This window comes from Cupressus sempervirens, chromosome 2, assembly GCF_028749045.1.
Source record: "Cupressus sempervirens isolate cs-2001-9-10 chromosome 2, ASM2874904v1, whole genome shotgun sequence".
In the NCBI taxonomy this organism is placed as follows: Eukaryota; Viridiplantae; Streptophyta; class Pinopsida; order Cupressales; family Cupressaceae; genus Cupressus; species Cupressus sempervirens.
The window spans coordinates 133,841,794-133,866,273 of NC_143119.1; positions in this window are offsets into that span (position 1 = coordinate 133,841,794).

Consider the following 24,480-nt stretch of genomic DNA (forward strand, 5'->3'; position numbering starts at 1 on the left):
ATGCAATGAGGAGTCCATGCATAGTCCTCTTAAGAAGGAAAAACAAGTGTTTAGTTTGACATATTAACGAAGTAATAAGCAAGGATAAAATAATTTCAAGATCAAGATATTATCCATGGGAAAACCCTAGTCCAATCCAAAGAGGCCACAACTCCTATAAGGCCATGGAAGGAATTAATGTAGAGAGATACCATGCAATAATTGAAAAGAAAATTCTTATAAAGGATGACACTGTATTTAAGCTCCAAGGTAAGGGATTTATTTAATGTGAAAATACAATTGAAAATGATGTAAGATAGGATGTCGCATGATAACCAAATAATACTTAACCAAGGGAAAAGTGGAACTTTAAGAGAGTAAGTGATGCAGAAGCATCTTGGGTTGCCTTGTTATCCTACTCATTTTTGTTCATTTTGCATGTGGATGTTGAGTTACTGTAGCTCTAATGGATGTCGAGTTATTGTAGCTCTAGTGGATGTCAAGTTACTGTAGCTCTAATGGATGCTGAGTTATTGTAGATCTAATGGATGTTGAGTTACTATAGAAATCTAGTGTTGATCGAATGTTCCTTCATGTGTCAAGTTACCTAGTGTATGCAAAGTGACTCTTTATGTGTTGAGTTACCTAGTGTATGTCAACTGACCCTTCATGTGCCAAGTTTTCCTATTTATGCTAAGTGTCAACATTTGGACATAATTTCTATGAGCCAACTTGTAGGATTTATTTTGATTGCAACATTTATGTTAAGATCTTTTCTTGGGATATGTCCAAACCATTGTTGGGTCGGCCTTCCTCTTATGTTATGTTCTAGAATGATTTGTGATCCATTTTGACAAGTATATATAGAATGTTTAGCCTTAGAGTTGGGCAGTTTTGGAGGGATTCTAGAGCAGAACATGAAAGTTTGGAAAGTTTACTACATATGTATCTAGAGCTGCAAATTTGATGTTGGATCTTTGATCTTGAATATATTGTGTTCCTGGCCATAACCCAGAAGGCCTTATAGCTGGGCATGTTTGCTAATTATTTTTATGAATCAATAAGGAATATTGTTCTCTCACTCTCTATGGTGTTGTTCTCTTTTGTGTTTACTTCTATTGTGTTAACTCTCACATGGTGGTTTGGGTAGCTCAGTGTACCTATTAGCCTTAGTTACTCCCAGCCTACCCTATGTTAGGTGGTGTCAAAGTGTGAGGTTCATCCTTGTGTTGATTGGATCATGTAGAACCCTGAGTAATTTGGGTTATAGGGATGAAAATTTAGGAATCTAACCTATAATTTATAGAGGATTATGATCTTGTAGGAACCTGATTTGTAAATATGGTTCAAGGTAGAGAAAATGTTGATAATGCAATATTAGATACATTGAGACAAATTGTAGCTAGATTTGATGTTGTGGAGATAGCCTGAAGGAGAGGAGCACATCTACATGATGTAAGTGATGATGAAGTAGTAGCACCAAACCCTAATCCAGAACTTGAAGAAGACCAAGATGAACCAAGGTTGTTGAGAGTGTTGTCTAGGGAAAATCCAAATCCTCCTATAGAAGTTGTTTCTTATGATAGAAAGTTAGATACCAATGTTGTGTTGGATTGGATCTCTGATATGGAGAAGTTTTTTTATTATGAAAACACTCCTGATAATAAGAAGGTGATGATTACAGTTATTAGGCTGAAAGGTCATGCTTCATTGTAGTGGGAGCGTTTGCAGACAGATAGACAAAGGAGAGGAAAGGAAAAGATAAAAACTTGGCCAAAGATGGTAAATAAAGTAAAGAACAAATTCCTTCATATTGATTACCAAGTTAGCTTGTTGAGAAAGATGCAAAATGTGAGACAAAAGCACATGACTATGAAAGAGTATATTGAGGAATTCTATAGATTGGACATCAAATCTAGACATGTGGATGATGATGTTAAGAAAATTGCAAGGTACATAAATGGAATGAGATATAGAATACAATATGAAATAAGTTTTGCAAAGTTGGAAAGTGTGGAAGAAGCATACCAATATGCCTTGAAAGCTTAGGAGATCTTGACAAAGAAGCATGAACAAAGACAACGAGGTAGAGGTGGTAGATTCCAGAGAGGTAGAGGTAGATCTTATGGTGAAGGTGGTAGATCTGATAATTTTGTACAAGATAAGGGAAAATTTGAATGGAAGAGTGATGATAGAAACAAGATTGAATGGAAAGGTGGCAATTCTTACTAAGGAGGTACTAATTCTTACTGAGGAAGAGGTAATTCTTATTCTAGAAGTGGTTTTCATGGTAATTGTTTCAGATGTGGTAAAGAGGGACATAGATCTTTTGAATGTAGATCCTCTAAAAGTGGGCAAGTTAATAGAAATGTTGTGATTCAAGGAGATGATGAGGGTTCACTAAGTGGACCTAAGGATCTGATGGTGAGAAGAACCTTATGTAATAAGGGAAGTCATGAGGAACCTATTTTAAAGAGAAGTCTTTTCAAGACAAGATGTAATATGGCTAGAAAATGTTGCAAAGTATCATGGACAGTGGAAGTTCCACAAATTTGGCATTAGAAGAGCTAGTTATAAAGTTGCAATTATAGAGGCTGAAGCATCCTAAACCCTATCATGTTTCATGGATCAAAGATGAGCATAAGACATTGGTAAGTGAGCAATGCCTTGTGAAGTTCAAGATTGGAGATTAATTTGATGAAGTTTTGTGTGATATTATGCCTATGGATTGTTGCCAATTCTATTGGGTAGATCTTGGCAATATGATAGATATTCTATGCATGATGAAAGATTGAATCAATATACTCTTTGAGTGAATGGGAAGAAACAAATATTGTTGCCATTAATTGAAAGTCCAAATGAGGTTAATTATATTGCTATAAAAATTTGCATGGTTAATGAGAAATAATTTGAAAAGGAAATGAAAAAGAATAAAGTTTGTTTTGCTATAATTATAAAGAAACTAAGTTGTGTAATAATAACTAAGTGCCAAAAAATAGTGTTAATCGAGTTCAAGTCAGTGGTGACCAAGTGATAGTTGATATTATTGACCGAGTACTAGAAAAAATTGCAGAATTGTTGAATGAGTCTAAAAAGATTGTTGTAGAGGATGTACCTGATGGTTTACCTCCAATGATAAGTATAAGTCATTGTATGGATCTAATTCTTGGAGCTAGTTTTTTGAACAAAGGACCATATAGATTGACACCTACAGATAATGAAGAACTTAATCGACAAGTGCATGAGTTGTTGCAGAAAGGTTTGATTAGAGAAAGCTTGATTCCATGTGTTATACCTATTGTATTAGCACCTAAAAAGAATGGAGAATGGAGAATGTTTATTGATTCTAGAGTTATTAAAAAGATCATAGTGAAATATAGGTTTCCTATCCTAAGGATGGATGACATAATGGATTGTTTGAGTGGAGCAAAGTATTTTGACAAGATTGATTTGAAGAGTGGCTATCATCATATCAAAATCAAAGAAGGCGATGAATGGAAGACTACTTTCAAGGCAAAAGATGGTTTGTATGAATGGTTGGTTATGCCTTTTGGTTTGACCAATGCACCTAGTACCTTCATGAGGTTGATGAATGAAGTTCTGAAAAGATTCTTGGGTAAGTTTGTGATTTTTTATTTGGATGATATTATGATATTTAGTAAGATTAAAGAATAACTTCTTGAGCATATTAGAACAGTATTATAGAGGTTGAAAGAGGAAAAGTTGTTTATTAATCTAAAAAAGTGGAAAAGTGTTCTTTTATGCAATAGGAGATTGTGTACTTGGGATTTGTGATTTTAGCTGATAGATTGAAGATGGATCCTGAGAAGGTAAAAGCAATTTTGGAATGGCCTACACCTAAGAATGTGGGTAAGGTAAGATCATTCCATGGTTTAGCTAGTTTCTACAAAAAATTTATAAATAATTTTAGTTCTATTTGTAATGCTATGACTGAGACAATGAGAGGGGATAAAAAGGAATTTAAGTGGACACACGGAGCTGATAAGAGTTTTGAGACTTTGAAACAAAAGGTTGTTGAGTTACTTGTATTGGCTTTGTCTAATTTCAATAACGTATTTCAAGTTGAATGTGATGCAAGTGGTAGTGCAATAGGCATTGTATTGAGTCAAGAAGGTAAACCTATTGCTTTCTTTAGTGAGAAATTGAATGATGCTAAAAGGAAATATTTTGTGCATGATCAAGAATTTTATGCTATCCTTCAAGCATTGAAGAAGTGGAGACATTATTCAATTCTTAAGGAGTTGTGTTGTATACTAATCATAAAGCTTTACAATACTTGGGAAGTCAACATAAATTGAATCAGAGACATATGAAGTGGGTTGAGTATTTGCATAATTTTACATTTGTGATCAAGCACAAGAGTGGAGTTACTAATAGAGTTGTTGATGCATTGAGTAGAAAATGTTCTTTGTTGACTAAATTAAAGGTTGGAATTCCTTGGTTTTGATGAAATGAAAGAATTGTATGATGCTAATCTTGATTTTTCTGAGTTGTGGAGAGAGTGTAGAGCATCAAATTTAACAGATCACATAAGTAAGTATGATGAGTATTTCATTCAAGAAGGTATGTTGTTCAAAGGTATTCAGTTGTGTATTCCTAAAAGTTCTATGAGGTTGAATCTAATTAAGGAAAAGAATAGTGGTGGATTGGCTGGACATTTTGGAATTGATAAGACATTGAGTTTGCTAAAAGAGAAGTATTATTGGCCACAAATGTAAAAGGTTGTTCAAAAATTTGTAAAGAGTTGTGAAATCTATCAAGTTGCAAAAAGAGTGAGTCAAAATACTAGTTTTCATACACCTATTACTATTCCTGAGAAACCTTGGAGTGACATCAATATGGATTTTATTCTTGGATTACCTAAGACAGTGAAGGGGTATGATTCCATATTTGTTATAGTGGACAGATTTTCTAAGATGGCTCATTTCATACCATGTACGAAGACATCAAATACTGAGCATGTTGCTAAACTTTTCTTTAAAGAGATTGTGAGATTGCATGGATTACTTAGAAGTATTATTTCTGATAGAGATAATAAGTTTGTTGGTTATTTTTGGAAGACTTTGTGGAAAAAGATTAGTACTGAGTTGAAGTTTAGTTATATATTCCATCCACATATAGATGTACAAACAAAGGTTGTTAAAATAATCTTGGGTAATTTGTTGAGATGTTTAGTTGGAGATAAGCCAAGTAATTTGGAAGTAGTGTTGGGACAAGCTGAGTTTGCATATAACAATTCTATGAATAGGAGTACAGGGTGTTGAGATAATGGGTGTTGCACACATTGCATAATATTATTATTTTATTATTTTATTTTATTATGTAATGTTGTACCTAGATAGACGTGCAACATGTAAAGATTCTCATGGGATATACTTGATGAGTTGTATTGTAACATTGTGATAATATTTTATGTAATTATTTAATATTGGAGAAAAGAATTAAATGCCCAATATTAAATGTGGGGTCAGCGGGTTAGGTAGCACATGGTTTATGTAATACCACTTGGTGGTTTTGTGGGACTTGCTACTATATAAGCAGCCACAAGGGTAGTTGTTGTAGAGAGTGAGAGAATAAGAGTGACAAGGAGAAAACAAAAGGCAAGAGTCGAGTGGGACAACGCTTGACAAGTTAGCCAAGGGAGCATTTGTGAAGGTTGGAAGCATGGCATGGGATGTGTGGATTCATGCTTGTTCATATAGTTTGCTCAGTTGTGGCTATGGCCATGAAGGCTTCCATGGTTGTATGGCAATGGTATTTTTTGTTGAATAATACATGGTGATGGAAGCTTTTGGAGGCTGGGTTTTTCCCTCAATGAGGGTTTCCCAAGGTATATCTTGTGTCACAATTTTGTGGGTATGTTGTCTATTCTCTTGCATGTGGATTTTAATTTCATGTTTACTTCAGATTTATTATGGGTTATGTGGAAATGGTTATATTTTTTATTGCCAAGTTTCCTTACAAGTGGTATCAGAGCTATGGTTTTATTGTTTATAACCCTAGATTGAATCTATGGGAATGCATGAGAGGATAAAAGAAAAGGGCAAGATATATGAATGATTTATTGCAGATCAATAAGATGTTAAAAGATTTGGGTATGTGAAGTTGTTGGAGAAAAGGATTTTTTGGATGTTTCATTTAAATGAGGGTTTTGGGGGGTAGCTTGCAAAAATGACCTCCTGGGTAAAAAAAAAAACCTCACCATTGGATCCGGGTCAACATTTCCATAAAATTTGATATATAATATGCCCTAGTTTGGCCATGTTCAGAGGAAATGAAAGAGTTTTTTTAGTTTCAGCCCATGATGGCCATCAAATTTAATCCCGTCAGAATTTTCATCACTGAAAAAATAAAAAATGAAAAATTGTACTAAAAATGGTAAAAAGACTGTCTTAGTAAAACGGCCATAACTTTCTCTCAAAATATCAAATTTCAAAGTTCTTATAGGCATTGGAAAGCTAATTCAGAGCACTACAACTTGGTGTAGGTTTGGTTCTATGATTTTGATACTTTGTCAAGTTTTAAGAGCCCTAAATTCAGATGTTATTTATTTGAGCACGGATTAGGGCATAACTTAGGCATACGGAGTCAGATTTTGGACTTCGAGTAGTCAACAAAAAGCTCTTGGAGAGCTCTACACATTGGTTTAGATTTGGTGTAGGTTTGGCATGATTTATTTGGTGATATATTTATCTGAACAGCTTATAGATATATTTTGACTATGGTAACATTATGAGTTTATGACATTGGAGATTTAAATTTTGATGTCATTGTATACTCAGTTCATATTTCAGATTGGTCTCATGATGATATGGTTATCAGTGTTTGGTTTGGATATGCATGATGACTTGTTGGATCTATGAGTTGTGCAGTGTTGTAAGCAGTCTATACTTACAGGTTGCATTTATAGCTTGGTTATGGGTTGTCTTTGCCCATTGATCTTTCATTATTGATGCATATTCAGATTGGTGGCTTGGATTTGGGTTGTCTATGCCCTAAGTCACATGATTTTATCTTCATGTAGAAGGGATGAGATGTTGTTACCAGGTACAGTCATGGTGGAGGATTGTGGTTGACTATTTTATGCTATCAGGTTGGACACTTTGAGAGATAGATGCTCATTTCATGGATGTGATCATGGTGTCATGGATTTTGGCATGACATGATTGGATATACAGGTACATCCTTGATGTTCATTAGCTTGGATTTTTTTGATTCAGTTATGGTGTTATATCTTCTTGGTTGAGGATCATGGTTATTTGGTTTCTTTTGAGGAGCTCATGATGTGCACTTTGAGTTCTTTGATGGTTTAATGCCTTGGTTGATTCTCATGGTTAGAGGATGGATTTTTTCATCATTATGTCATGGATAGCTTGGATACACGATTTAGTGGGAGCTTGTGACAGTGATGGGGTAACAGTGTAGGATTAGTTCCTGGTTTGGTTTGGATCTTCAAGTAGGAGATGGATTTTATGATGCCATAGGTGACTTGGTACCACGGTTGAGTGGGAGTTGTTGGCATTGATATATTTATTGAGTATTTTTAGATGTTGGAGGTTTGTCTTAGATCCTGTTGTTGCATAAGCATCTTTGACATTTGCATGGTGCACTTGTTATCTTCATGGTGTTTGAAGATGGTTAGATCTTGAGGACTCATGGAGTTCTTGGTTATCTTCATGGTGTATGGAGATGGTTCTTCCTGGTATGTGGAGATGGTTTTCTTCATGGTGTGTGGAGATGGTTTTCTTCATGGTGTGTAGAGATGGTTGCATCTTGAGGACTCACAAGGTTCTTGGCAAAGGTGTAGTTTATGCTTTTATTTGACATGTTATCCTTGGTATAAGGATGGTTTCATTATTATGTCATGGTATACTCTTGATACGCATTTAGAGTTGTGACATGTTATGGTGTGTTCATATGGAGCATGTTATCTCTTTAGTTGAGATGGTAAGATCATGTTCCCATGTTTATGTTCCTGAGGCCATGGTTGGAACTTGGACATTGATCTTGGTTTAGTTTCTTGGTATTGAGTACACTAATCATAAGCTGGATACTTCATGATATTGCTATGTTGCATTTGGAGTTGGCATGAATTGATTGGTTACAGGTGCTCATGGATACTTAAAGACGGTGGTGACGCTGATTTCTCTTGGATTAGAGAAGTATTTGTTGGGACAGTTGATGGTTTCAGCAAGAAGTCTGAGGGGCAGTCACCTGATATGGACTTGATATGAGATTGTTCTTAGATGAGTCTTGGTTGGAGACTTGGGTATCTTGATAAGCATTCTCATTCCCCACTCTTGGTCTACTTGGTGGTTTGCTGCTTGAGAGGTATAGCCCATTGTTTCTCTCAGTTGCATTATATTTATGCTTGTCTTTCATGGATATGGATCTTGAGCTATGGTACATGAGTTAGTTCGGGAGGGTTCATTTGAGAGATGGTTAAGCATTGGTTATCTCCATGTGCATATGTTGTTATGCTGGTTGAGTTTGGGAGATGGTTTTATATTGGGCATATTTCTTGATTTAAGAATGGTTTATTGAGTTTGATCTTCTTGTGAGAGGCTTACATCCATGATTAGTTATATGGTATGGTTTGGGTGTTGTTGAGGCTTCTTGTTGGGGTTGTATGGAGGAGATCATACTTGCACAGTTTACATCTAGAGGTGTGTGTAGAAGGACATGATACAGGTTATGATTTACATGGTTTCTCTGGTCTTGGTTATCTTCCTAGATGTTTGGTTTTGCTTACATTGAATTTGAGATTGGTTAGAGATTGTGATCATTAGTTTGTGCTCATGTATGTCATGTGAGAGATGACATGGTTATTCCTTTATCTCTTTCCTCTGTTGGTTGTGGTGAACTTGGGAGAGCATTGGAGACTTGTTATGAGAGTTGTTCTTGCAGGATATTAGTTTATGTATTGTGGATGTCCTTGATACTACATGGATTCACTTCTTTGAGATGTGTTGAGTGGATTGGTTATAGATTTGACATTATCTTTTGCAATGGGAGCTTCTTGGTATATATGTGGCAGGTATTTCTCTTGAGGCTTGTGATTGCAGGTTGTAGATTTGATATGTCAGTGATATGAGATTCACTTGTTATACCTTTGAGGTATGGATAGTTGGATGGGTTTGACACTTTGTTGTGGGTGTTATTTCAGCTATGGATATTTTGACAACTACAGATACATGTGATTACCTTTGGATCAGGTTTTTTTTTTTTTTTGGTACTCAAAATTTCAATTGGTACAGGATTTTATGATCTTCTAATGCGACAGGTTGGGTGGCTTCTATGTATGTCCAATGGGAGTGGCATAATAGGAGGTGAGATCATTCATGTTCGAGATGCTAGATACTTTGATTTTGTTGCAAGTACCAGGATGGAGCACTTGGTGTATTTTGATCCATGATGGTGGATGTGCTAGGAGGGATTGTTCCCTTGTTCATTTATGTGGCTACGAATTGACCCTATGCAATGTATACAACAAGTGGGAGATTGTTGATATAATGGGTGTTGCACACATTGCATAATATTGTTATTTTATTATTTTATTTTATTATGTAATGTTGTACCTAGATGGACGTGCAACATGTAAAGATTCCCATGGGATATACTTGATGAGTTGTATTGTAACATTGTGATAATATTTTATGTAATTATTTAATATTGGGGAAAAGAATTAAATGCCCAATATTAAATGTGGGGTCAGTAGATTAGGTAGCACATGGTTTTAGCACATGGTTTATGTAATACCACTTGGTGGTTTTGTGGGACTTGCTACTATATAAGCAGCCACAAGGGTAGTTGTTGTAGAGAGTGAGAGAGTAAGAGTGACAAGGAGAAGACAAAAGGCAAGAGCCGAGTGGGACAAGGCTTGACAGGTTAGCCAAGGGAGCATTTGTGAAGGTTGGAAGCATGGCATGCGATGTGTGGATTCATGCTTGTTCACATAGTTTTTTTAGTTGTGGCTATGGCCATGAAGGCTTCAATGGTTGTATGGCAATGGTATTTTTTACTGAATAATACATGGTGATGGAAGCTTTTGGAGGCTGGGTTTTTCCCTCAATGAGGGTTTTCCAAGGTATATCTTGTATCACAATTTTGTGGGTATGTTGTCTATTCTCTTGCATGTGGATTTTAATTCTGTGTTTATTTTAGATTTATTACGGGTTATGTGGAAATGGTTATATTCTTTATTGCCAAGTTTCCTTACACAGGGAAAACACCTTTTAAGATTGTTACTAGAATGCAGCCTAGAGGTATATCAAATTTGAGAGATGTTGTCAGTGAAGAAAAGAGAAGTGTTGTAGGAGAAAAAAATTTTGATTTTATGGAGTTTTTGCATAAGGAAGTGAAGTTGAGGTTGGAACAAAGTAATCAAAAGTATAAGAAAAATGCTGATAAGTCTAGAAGACATCGTGATTTTGAAGTTGGTGATGAGGTGATGATTCATTTAAAGAAAGGAAGATTTCTTGTTGGAACATATAGTAAGCTGAAGATGAAAAAATTTGGACCTTGTAACATCTTGAAGAAGTTCGACGGTGGTAATGCTTATGAAGTTGAGTTACCTGATGACATGGATATATCTCCTATATTCAATATTGTTGATTTGTATAAGTATCATGAGTTAGATGATGAAGTTGTTGTATCAGAAGATTATCCTAAGAAGTAGATTGAAGAAGTTGAATAGATAATGGATTAGAGAGTTGGCAAGATCACAAGAGAAAAAGATTACTATGAATAATTGGTGAAGTGGAAGAATAGGCCTATTGAAGATGCTTCATGGATTTCTCAATCTAAGTTGGATTCAATTCATATTGTGACATCTCAATGATTTAGGAGAATCATTTTTTTCAACCCCTCTTGTCTAATGTAGGAGCATCCTAGGTTGCCTTGTTATCCTACTCATTTTTGTTCATTCTGCATGTGGATGCCAAGTTATTGTAGCTCTAATGGATGTTGAATTATTGTAGCTCTAATGGATGTCAAGTTACTATAGCTCTAGTGGTTGCTAAGTTACTATAGCTCTAATGGATGTTGATTTATTGTAGCTCTAATGGATGTCAAGTTACTGTAGCAATCTAGTGTTGACCAAGTGTTCCTTCATGTGCTGAGTTACCTAGTGTATGTTGAGTGACTCTTCATGTACCGAGTTATGTAGTGTATGTTGAGTGACCCTTCATGTGCTGAGTTTTCCTGTTTATGCTGAGTGTTAGCATTTGGATGTGATTTTTGCAAGCCAACTTGTGGGATTTATTTCAATTGCAACATTTATGTTAAGATCTTTTCTTGGGATGTGTCCAAAATATTGTTGGGTTGGCCTTCCTCTTATGTAATGTTCTAGAATAATCTATAATCCATTTTGGCAAGTATATATAGAGTGTTTAGGCTTAAAGTTAGGCAATTTTCGAGGGATTTTGGAGCAAAACATGAAAGTTTAGAAACTTTATTCCATATGTATATGGAGCTATGAATTTGATGTTGAATCTTTGATCTTGAATATATTTTGTATTTGGTCATAACCTAGAAGGCCTTACAACTAGACATGTATGCTGATTATTTTTATGAATCAATAAAGAATATTGTTCTCTCTGTCTATGGTCTTGTTCTCTTTTGTGTTTGCTTCTATTTTATTAACTCTCGCATGGTGATTTGGGTAGCTCAGTGTGCCTATTGGCCTTAGTTATTCCCAACTTATCCTGCATCAATAAGAGAGATGGATATGATACCCTTTCCCTCCAAATGTAGGAACATGAGTAAAGGGTACCAATTAAGCTACTCACAAAGAGGATCATGCATGACAATGATCCCCCAAGGAATAGGATAACAATGTTAGATGATGTGGAGTAACATAATAGGGAGTTAAATATTATTTAGAAAAAAATAGTATTGAAAAATAACTCATTGTGAAATGATACACAAATAATAACATTATCAATGAGTTATTTGATTTTTTAATGTAAATATTGACATTAATTAGTAGAATGATCATGATACTTCTAGTACATGCAAAAATTAAGATTCATAAGTTTGTGACTATGTTTCCTTTTATGTTTAGGTTTAGTAATCACCTTAGAATAAATAAATTTAGGCAAATTTATTTCTTGTTTGAAAGTGATAGGAGGATATATGTTAGATGATGGGTATGAGGATGTGGAAAAATATTAGATTCAAAAAATTGTTTCACATATCCTAATTCATTTTAAGAAGTGTGATTGTGTTAACTCTTTGTGGTTGTTATAACGATTGAATCCTAGCCCAACTCTTTGTGGTTGTTATAATGATTGAATCCTAGCCCATAAGAAAACTCATACCCCAAATTTCCTAAGTTTATTTGAATTCCTTTATCTTGTTTACCACATCCTTTCCTAGTGAATCCAATTTTTTATAATAAATGATAACCACAACTATGATGAGAATCTATATCTAAAAAAGATAATAGAACAACCTTAGTTAGTATGCCATCACAACTAGGTTTGAAAAACTCATTTGGAACTTGAAAGTACTGACAAAATATTTACGAAGTTGATTAGAAAGAGGAGTTGCTTTGATTTTTTTCAGAATTAGATTGCATAAATTAAATGTCTAAAACTTGTACTCTCTAATAAAACTTGGTGTAAAATATAAGGATTCCCAATCATCATCCAAGAGAATACTAGCGGAAGGAGGGCCATAATTAGATTCTGGAGTTTTTTTTTCCTCAATAGAAATGGGAATATTGATTGATTATGAATTCAAACAACTATCCAGTCTATCATCTGGATGAAGAGTGTACACTACATTAATCTAGATAAACTTAACATTTTAATGAAGATTAGAAGGAACAACATGCATGTTATGTAACCAAGGCCTTCCCAAAAGAAGGTTGCAATTAAGAGGTCCAAAAATCATGAGTATATAAAATAGTTAGATCTACTCTAAAAGGTAATGTTTTGATGACCAAGACTTCCTTATAAATATTATTAAAGCCACATATAGGAATATTACTAGGCTGAATAGTTGAGAGATCATATCTAATGAATTTGAGGATTTCTACAATACAAATGTTAATCCCAAACCCATTATCAATTAAGCTCCTACGAATAAGATTACCATTGATAAAGAAGACCACCATAAAACCTTCATAGTGATCTTGAATTTGTTTACTAGAAAAATATCTTGGGTAAATACTTTAGGTGGGACAGGAGGAGAGTGTACTCATTTCAAAAAGAAACTTATGTTATCTTGATTAGGAAGTGGAGTTAGAAGAGTGGTTTAACATTTTTCAATGCTTCATGATATGTAAGAGAAATTTGAAGAATCTCCCAAAGATAAATCTTGGTAGGGGTATTCCATAATTTCTCTACCAAGTCACAATCCTTTCCAACATTTTGAGGAAACATGGTGGAGGAGGAATAATGTGTCGACGAGGCAGGAGATAAGTATTAGGTTTATGGTCATGTCTTATACAACAGGTAAAATTCTCCATATGATAATCCTATAAATCTCTAAATTTTCCTTTAATAGTTATAACAAGTTTAACTAAACACCTCTTAATTGTAATCACAAGTTTATTGAAAGTTGGATGATTAGATTGTTGATGATAAAACTTGATAGTGATGAAAGGTTTATTAGGATATTGAGAGGAAGTTTATTGAGGGTAACCTTTGATACTTATTGTTAGTAAATAGGTTTGTCCTCCCAAAAACACCTTCACAAATGACTCTCGAATACCCCAAAAGAAATACAAACTCTGAAACCAACAATAGAATCACTTCCAATTATCTTGTCAAGTGCTCTCTAAATTTTTAAATAAAGGTAAAACTCCCTTCTTTTCATTCAAAATTTTAAAAAATTCTGATATGCCTTTAACCCAAAAGGTAATGAAGGAATATTAACAACGTGACTAAATATTAAAATGAGGAGTAAATAAATAGTCTAACTTCCTCCCTCAGAACCTTTAAACTCCAAAAACAAGTTTCCAATATGCAACACAAGAAAAGCCAAAACTTTCACAAGTGATTGATATCCACAAGAAAATGAACCACTACAGAGTAAACAATACTATATACTCCAGAAAGTTCAATCATATAAAATTGCATAATTTTATATTACTTTGTCATAGCTTTTGAAAAACATGTTCAAAGTTTAAAGCATAAATACTTTTTAAAAAGTAGTTTTGATTTCATATCCATGGAGGGATGAACCCTTTTTCATTAAAATTTTGAAAACCTAAAACTATCTTTTGTTTCCTTTAGACATGCAAACCCTTGAAATGGGAGAAGAACCCCACTACAATAATAATTCTTTCCTTTTAAAGAAATCCTACCTGAGTAGTTTCTCAACTACCATAACTGCCTTTCACAAATCTTTCATCCTTTTACACACATCACAATAATGAACTCTATTAAAGAATTAATTAATTTACATTCCTTTTCACATTTGTCCTATTTTCCAAAAATCCCTTCCTATACAAACTTTCCACAAATACCTCATGTCACTTGATAATAATTAATCCTTTTAAAGAATTAATTATTTAAGTTCTTTTTTTGGACTTATCTTACCCCTATTTATAAATTTTACTTTCATGGTCACATTACAATAGTAATAATTAGTTCTTCCAAAATTAAATAATGTTAAAATTCATGTTACCTAAAATAGTTTAATGTTTAAATATTTTGCATGTTTGAATAATTAAATATAATGCAAAAAAAATTATAATGATTTTACTTTGAAAGTATTTTAATTTTTTAATTTTTTTTGGAGGGGTAGTGCTTAGGGTTTCAAAACCCAAGGTAATAGTGGCTCTCTCTAAGGGTTACTTTCTGTGTCAAGATGCAGAGAACTCCAAAATATTTGGCTCTCACTTCAATGTTGCTATCTAGTCTTTTCCTATTGGGCCATAGAGTCATCATTCCACTATATTCAAATTATTTTTGTGGACACCAAAATAGAGAAATTGTTTTGATGTAGTTCCCTTACATTGCAAGGGACAACATTTCTATTAATTGCTCCATAAACCTACAAGTGAGCTTCTAGTTTCAAATAGGGGATAATCATTCCAAACCTAAAACAAATCATCTATCAACATTTTCACACCATTAGTTGACTAGATGTTGAACCAAAATTTTAAAGTTTTTCAGTTTTCTTCCATCCCTAAATTTTTTTACTAGTGCAGATTGAGTTTTGCTAATCTTTTCTTCTCTTGGTTTATTCTCTTCTAACAACTGATACATGGTTGTGTTACTATCAAACTTCAAAATATAAGCCTCTTTTTACTCTTCAAACAATCCTTCACCCAAGATATCAATTTTATAGTGTGCTTCCACATCTGTATCTTGAATCAAATTGTTTGCCTAGAGACTTCTTTCTATAAGATTCTATTTCACAATAGTTCCTTCTATCCAAAATATCTTTCTCATATCAACGTATCAAATTGAGATTTAGTGGGCATAGAATATGTGCAATTAGTGCAAGATATATTTGTCTCCATCTTCCTGTGGAAAAGTGATCACCTCTTAAAATTTCCACTTTGATCTGTCCCATCTACTTCATTCAACAAGATGTGCTTCAAAAAGTATTGCATGCATATCTGGAATGACCATCCACAACACAGACCAAAATTTGGGTCTCCCATAATTACAATAATTCTTGTAACATTGTCTCACTTGGCTCCTCCATGCTGCATACACAAATTTTCCATCCCTAATTTCATTACATAATGTAAATAAAATTATGCAGACCAATACAAATTAGAGAAGGAACAACAAGTGCATGACCATCAATGTGTATGGGGAACCTATTAGAATTTGAGAGCTCAGATAATGTATTTAATGATGCCATGTGATCTTGTTGCAAAATTTCTCATAGAGTGGATTCTAGATTAAGTTCATCACCCTAAATTTGTTGAAGCATGAGCATCAATTGAAAGTAAATTATCTCCCATCTGATTCCATCTAAAAACAAGTTAATTCTTTTACCATGTTTTCTTCTTTCAAACTCTAAGACTTCTTTGTGACCTTTCTTGCTAAATTATATCTTTGACTATGGTGGTTTTGACAAGTCTTCTACTTGTGGAGGCACATCACTTTCTCCCAATTGAGCAACTGAAGGCTTCTAGAGCTCATCAGAGATTGATTCTGCAATTGAAATTCAATTTAAGATACTCCTTTATGGTGTGAACATCACAATTTTAAGGCATGCAATATTACAATATTCCATGTCTCTCAAGTATCAAGGAAATGATCAATGTATTCCTCTTCATCGTAGCCTCTTAAAGCACAATATTTTAAACCACTATCATAGTCCTAATTTGTAAAGGAAACATCATGGTAGGGACAAGAGCACCATACTAAAGTTCTTGACACATTGTTATTTCACTGTGTTCTTATCCAGATCCAGCAACCCTGTTATCATTTTTCAACATGCTTTGTCTTCCTTGAAAAACTTGCAAACATCTGAACCTACTATTTGAATGCTAACACAAACATAATAGTCACAACTGAAGAATTCATTAATGATGTTGCTCATGAATACCTCCCAACTTCAAAGATTTTGTCATGGCTTCATGAACTTTAGCCTCTACTACAATTGGAGGCAATATTTGGAAAGAAAGAATACTACCCATCCATGCCTAGAGGTAATAAATATACTATGAGAGAAACTTGCATTATCATCCTTTACTCTAAAATGCCATTTTTTTTCTTGGAAGTGCCAAACATCAAAATGATGGGTTCGCTACATACTATAGGTTACAACCACTAAAGGAAAAGCCATTGACCTATTGGGGACCTTTATTGTCGAGCACCCTTTTTGGACATTGCACTTTAAAAATACAACCTACTGGTCTGGTCTTAATTCAATCACCCAAAAATATATGATGGGAATATTAGCAAAATCTAGAGCAATGTCTAATATTATTACAATATGTTGACTGCAAGATTGATTCCTTGATTTGGTGGCATATAAATGCAGTTTACATCTTTGCATTCAGTGGTAATAATCATGTTATTGATTATACCATTTCAACCACGTGCACTTCAACAACAAGGAATGCTTTGATTTGTTTGTTAATGGGAAAAATTGATGAACATGAGGTGACTATAGTAGCAAATATTATTTCTAGCTGACTTGTCTTATTTTCTAGCCATCACATCTCAACCCTAATTAGGGTTAACACATTTTTTTGTGAAACTTCATGATTAATTAATGGCATTAGGGAAAGCTAACCTTTGGAAACAAGATATGGGTCTGAGATCTTCCTCTTGTGAGCGGCTTGAACCATCACTACCAACCTCACCTATGCTTTGGTTGAGGCTCTTCAATAATCAAATGAGTAGATTTGGTTGTATAATATGATGACTGATGAGAATATGCATGTGCCAATGCCTTCTAGTTGTTTGAATTGATGGAGTTCTGAAAAGATGTTACCACTTTTTATTTCAAGCTCCATTTTGTGATATTTCATTTCAAAATTCTAGATATGTTTCAAAATTAGCCATCTATGATTGCATGGTGTCCATATATATTTGAGAAGAATTTATAATTCTTTCAAAAGGAGCCTCCTTAACCTGTGACTTTAGTTACAACATCATTAGTTTTAGAATTGCATCTTCCCAACTTGCGAGCCTACTAAGGTCTTTTTGCATTTGGAGTAATCATTGGTTCCTCAGGATCTAATGCAACACTATCTTTTGATATAGAGAGGCACATCCCCTTCACTATAAATCTTTGCTTATTCTTACAGTGTCTTCATTCAAAACTAAAGAAATGTCTTCATTAAAAGCACAGGCTATTGCAATTTCCCTTATCTAGTAAACCAAGAGTTATGTCACTACATTTTTTTTATTATATTGGCTACTATTTCTTTTAGAAGAAAACTACTTGTTGGACTCTCCTACAAAGAGATAAATCTCTTCACATTTTTATATTGTTTCTCTAATGGAAAAAAGATCTCATGGAAACACTCTTCAAGATTTTCAATCCCAGTTACCCTTGTTATCTATGTAAACTAAGCTAGTAGCTTGTGCATTTGAAATGACTAGATTGATAGTCTCCACATTGCATTTTAATGATATCTTATTACCACAATTTCCAAATTTCTTTAACTTTGTACGGGCTATAGTCCCAAATACCCTCATATGAAAAGGCAGGATAGTTACCAATTGTAGGTGAGATATGATTCATTTTATACAGAATGCTTCCAAGTCTCCAACCAATAGAAATACTCCTTTTTCTAGACAATTGATTTTTTTGACCATAGCACCAAATATTTGTCCCCACATTTAGCCTTGTAGGGGAGTCAAACTATTATGTGTGCAAAATATTTCAAACAATATTAATGTTGAATATTAATATTAATGAAGGCTCCACATATTCACCAACTTCAAAAAGGTAAATGTAACTCCATCATATAGGTTGTCCACCATGAATCCTTTTTTTTTTGAAAACCCTAACTTTTTGAAATGCAATTGAAAATAGCTAGAATCTAAGGGCATCAATGTTTGAAAAGTTCTTTTGAAACAAAAAGAAAAATATTTGTTTTGTTTAATGAAAAGATCCATCGGGTGTTGGCAACTATAGATAATGAAAATAGATGAGTGCATGATGTTTCCAATCAACAAAAAGGGTCTTTATTTCTTGAAACTCCTCAAAATATTGATTACTTCAAGGAAAAGGGGAGGACTCAAAGCTGACAAAACCTTTATTGAAACAACAAACCAAACAAAACAGAAACAACCAAGCCAAAATATGCAAAAAGGGGTGGTTATTTACAATGGAGGGGGGAAAACCTAAAAACTAATTGTGACCATTTACAGGCTGGAAAAAGAATGGGCCTTTTCAAATTAATTTTTGGAAAGATGAACGCATATTTGGTTGAAGGGAAAGCAACATGGCCAAAGTAAAATTCATCTCATCTATGAAAGATATATGCATGGGAAGAAAAATAAATACAAAATTACAATCTCCTTCTACATTTTTCAAATCAACATCTTTTACAAAGGTATATTAAATGTTGATAAAGGTTTCCATACATTGAGTTTCTTGAATTTTTGAATGCTCATGTGATTTTTCTACTGTAAACTATTGCATTGATTCCTCCAAAGGAAGATAGTGGAAAAGATTTGTAGGAGGCTAAAAAATATGTGAATCTTTTTCTTCCTCTTGATTGTTCCTTGAGCCCTCTTCAAGAACACTTTCTTGTTCATGCATCAGTTCATCAAATTTTTTTCTTCACACATCTCCTCTACTTTATCTGGCTTTTTTATAGGAGATCTTATTTGGATGAGGATAGCACCATAAAAAGATTTTAAAAATGCTACTGTCTTTGCCACATCCTCTGTGATTTCTTGGATTAGATTTTCTCTAAATGGAGGAATAAAAATAAGCATATCAACATGATCTTCACTTTTTCTAGGAATCCAATCCTTCAAGATTACTAGATATCTCTGAAATACCTTCTAGTATTAATATTCAATAGAGCCGCCAACCTCCATCCTTGGGGAGGTACCTCAAATTTAGAAATCAACTACACAAGGCACTCTGATTTCCCCAATAGGGTTACCAAAAACTGTTGGTAAATAGGTTTTTCCTCTCAAAAACACCTTCACAAATGACTCTCGAATACCCCAAAACAAAGACAAACTCTAAAAACAAACAGTAGAATCACTTGCAATTATCTTGTCAAGTATTCTTTGAATTTTGAAATAAAGGTACAGCTCCCTTCTTTTAATTCAAAATAAATAATTTTATGATATGTCTTTAATCCAAAAGGCAATGAAGGAATATTAACAACATGACTGAATATTAAAATGAGGAGTAAATAAATAGTTTAACTTCCTCCCTCGGAACCTTTAAACTCCAAAAACAAGTTTCCAATATGCAACAAACGAAAAGCCAAAACTTTCACAAGTGATTGATATCCACAAGAACATGAACCACTACAGAGTAAACAATAGTACATACTCTAGAAAATTCAATCATATAAAATTGCATAATTTTATATTACTTTGTCACAGCTTCTAAAAAACATGTTCAAAGTTTAAAGCATAAATACTTGAGAAAAAGTAGTTCTAATTTCATATCTATGGAAGGATGAACCCTTTCTCGTTAAAATTTGAAAACCTAAAATTGTCTTCCCTTTCCTTCAAAAGTGCAGACCCTTGAAATGGGAGAACCCTGTTATAATAAATTTTCTTACCTTTTAAAGAAATCCTATCCGAGTAGTTTCTCAACTACCATAACTCCCTTTCTCAAATCTTTTATCCTTTCACACACATCACAATAATTAATTCTATTAAAGAATTAATTATTTTACATTCCTTTTCACATTTGTCCTATCTCTCAAAAATCCCTTCCCATACGAACTTTCCACAAATGCCTCATGTCACTTGATAGTAATTAATCCTTTTAAAGAATTAATTAATTAAATTCTTTTTTTGACTTATCTTAACCCTATTTATAATTTTTAATTTCATGGTCACATTACAATAGTAATAATTAATTCTTTCTAGAATTAATTATGTGAAAATTCATGTTACCTTAAATAGTTTAATGTTTAATTATTTTGCATGTAGTAATATTTAAGTATTTAAATAATTAAATATAATAAAAAATAATTTATAATGATTTTACTTTGAAAGTATTTAAATTTTTTTAAAAAATTTGGAGGGGTAGTACTTAGGGCTTTGAGGTAACACTTATCATAGGATTTTTGGCTATTAAAGGTGATGGATGCTACAATTGGAACAATTGTTATGTTGTCATTGATGTTAAACCTTACTAGTGAGGCAATTTCTACCTAAGTAGAGTGTCATATCATTTGATTGACGAAGAACATTTGAAAAGAAGAGATAAAAAGAAGATCTAGTGGAAAGGTTGAGTTATGTGGAACTATAATGCGAACTTGATTAGTTGGTACATTGGTGAGATAGTGCGTTGTTTAATCATTACACTAAGTGGAGAAGATAGTTGAGTTGAAGATTAGTTGAGATGATCAATGAAGGACCAAATGCATAGGATAAACTGAGAAATGTAGAAAAAGATTAAGGAACTTATAGTTGAAGTTGAGTTATGCTTATGTTGACCGAGTGAACATTAGAAGCTGAGAAAATACAATGTCAATTGAGGACCAGTAAAGAATGAATATAAGAAAAGTTAGATTGAGTGAAGACAATATAAGTTAAACAAGACAGTTAGTATTGGTTAAGTTATCTAGTGATGATTGAGGCTGAGGAGCACAATATTGGCCAAGTGTCAACATTTGATAGTTTGTGAAGGAATTGAGATTTCTAGCCGACATAGATGAATTTTTAGATTCGTTAAAGCATGTGAAGGATATGTATTGATGATTTAGAGCATTTAATATTTGAGAAACTGTGTTTTAGAATTTCTAGACATGGATTAAAAGAGAAGGTTTGAGAAGTATCTAGAAGGAGAATGAAGAAAGAAATTGGTGGAAGGATTTGATGAACCTAACATAACCATAAAGTCATCAGTGATGTTTAAGAAGAAAAATATCATAGCTGCATATTTAAGAAGGCATAAGGATCAACCTAGAGAGGTTGGAGCAATTTTCAAATTTTTTGATTGGAAAACTTAAGAAGAAGGCTTGAAGAGATAAATAGAGGTGGAGTATGATTGCTTGAAGGGTTTCCAAGTGAATTAGTGATAAAGATATTAATGAAGGTCAATTAGTAGATCAAAAAATGAGCTACTTTATTATTTTTATTTGCAAAGTGAGTTGTATTTATCATATTAACCTATTGTTACTTTCTAACTATTGTATTAGTTAAAATACTTTAATCAAGGTTGACCTAATAATCATTTGTAAATCCTTTAATCAAGGTTGACCTAACAATCATTTATAAATCCTTTAATAAAGGTGACATTCTAATGAGATGTACTTAAGTCCTCTAACAAGGCCACTCCTAATAGGTTGATTAAATCCTTTAACAAGGTTACACACAATAGTGTGCATTGTAACCTTTGAGAGGGTTGGCTCCTAACAAGATCACTTCAAAAGAGTGACAAATTGGTAGCATGTTATTGGTAGTTTTTTCCCAAATTGGGTTTCCATGTTAAATATTAGTGTTATACTTGTGTGAATGCTATTTGATGTGTTTATTTCATATTGTTTTACATTCTTCAAGGTGGCTAGTAATGGGATAGGGAATTACAAGTTCATGTTACTGACTAGTTATTATAGAGACTGAGTGGACTAAAGGATAAATCTATGTTGTTGAACATGGTTAAAATATTGTTTTGTATATTTGAACCTGAGGATAAATTATTCAACCCCTCCTCCCTTTTAGTTATTATAAATCATTCTAAAAATTGGTATCAAAGCTAGTGGCACTTGTAAGAAAAGTTTGAAGGGACTCAAAGCTAAAGATCAAGATGTGCAGAGAGGAGATACCCAAGTTGAACAAGAAGAATTTCCCTAGATGACAAAGTTTGATGAAGTTACACATTATTGGAATTGGAGATTCAATAGTATACTTCTTGAAGCTTAACTACATAGCAATACCATCACTTATGACAACCCAACAGATAAAGGAAAAATATGAACATAATCAAGCAATGTTGGAGATTGCATCTTCCCTAATTTATTCAAATTTTGATGATATAAAGGAGTGCACTACTACCAAGAAAATATGGGACAAATTAGAAAAGATGCATGGTGGAGACAAGAATGTACTAAGAGCCAAATCAAAAATCTTAAGAACAAAGTTTGATGACATGAATATGGTAGAAGGTGAGATGATTGCTCAATATGTTGGAAGAATCAAATAAGAAGTGAATTCAATCAGAGGAGTTGAAGGAAAGATTAATGATGACACTATGATCAACAAGGTACTAAGAACTTCACTTCCTATTTATTCTATTAGATTTTCTACAATACAAGAACTAAGATGTACTCCTAGTAATGATCTAACCTTGGATAATCTAGTTGGTAGACTTACTGCTTTTGAATTGTCAATTTTTGATAATTTTACTGCCCCTATTATTGAATCTACTTTTAAGTCACAATTGGTTTTACATAAGTCTAAGAAGAAGAAATGAAATTATGAGGATAGTGATTGTGAATCATTTGATGATGATATTGAGGATCTTGAAGCTTTAATGGCTAGGAGACTACCAAGTTACAAAGGAGAATTCATAGGTAAACTTCCTATAATATACTTTTCATGTTGTAAAGTTGGTCATATTGTTGCAAGATTTCTTGGCAAGGATGAAAAGGATGAAAGGAAAGACAACAAGTACGAAGGAATAAGAGATGGAAAAGAAAACAAAGGATACAAAGACTATAAGGGTAAAGGATATATTACTCAAGAAGAAACTGATAGTGATTTTGATAGTCATGATGAAGAAGTTATTTATGTTGCAATGAAAGATGATTATGTTGAAGATGAGATAATTGCACTTGTTTAATATGTAAGTAAAGGTGATGTATGGATAATTGATAGTGGTTTCTCACATCACATGACTACTGCTAAAAGTTAGTTTGAAACCTAAGAATATCATAAAGGAAGTTGTGTTAAGATTGGTAATGATGTACTGTGTCTTGTGAAAGATAAATGATCAATAAGATTTATTTATAAGATCATATGAAATCATTCTTACTAGGTTGAAGAAATTAACTATAATTTGATAAGTAGGAGACATTTTTCCACAACAAGTCAAATTATGATATTGCTATCAAGATTTAACTGTGTAGCTTTTGAGTCAAACTCATTGACCCATGTTTCATGAGTAGTGATTCATATGAATCCATCTCTCATGATAATAAATGGAATCCTTATCACTCATTGGATCTAGGTGATGTTCACAGAGGTGAAGCACTGAGACTTCTTGGGAGGTCATCCATCCCAATATTACTCCAGATTGAATGCACTTAGCTACAAAGTTTCCTCCATGGTTAAACCCACTCTCCTTGCAACCCCATTTTCAAAACCTTCACCAAGTGTTTTACCTTATGAGCCATTTATTATAAATCCCCTTAAGCTCATCAATTGATAAGTAGGAGACATTTTTCCACAACAAGTCAAATTGTGATATTTCTATCAGGATTTGACTGTGTAATTTTTGAGTCAAATTCATTGACCCATGTTTCATGAGTAGTGATTCACAAAAATAAATTTCTCATGAGAATAAATGGAACCCTTAGCATTCATTGGATCTAGTTGATACTCACAGAGTTGAAGCACCAAGACTTCCAAGAGGTCACCAATCCTAGTACTACTCTAGCTTGAGCACATTTAACTATGAAGTTTCCTCCATGATTAAACCCACTCTCCTTGAAACCCCATTTTCAAAACCTCCATCAATTTTTTTGCCTTATGAACCATTTAATAGAAATCCCTTTAAGTTCATCAATTGATAAGTGGGAGACATCTTTCCACAACAAGTCAAATTGTGATATTGCTATCAAGACTTGACTGTGTAGTTTTTCAGTCAAACTCATTGACTCATGTTTCATGAGCAGTGAATCAC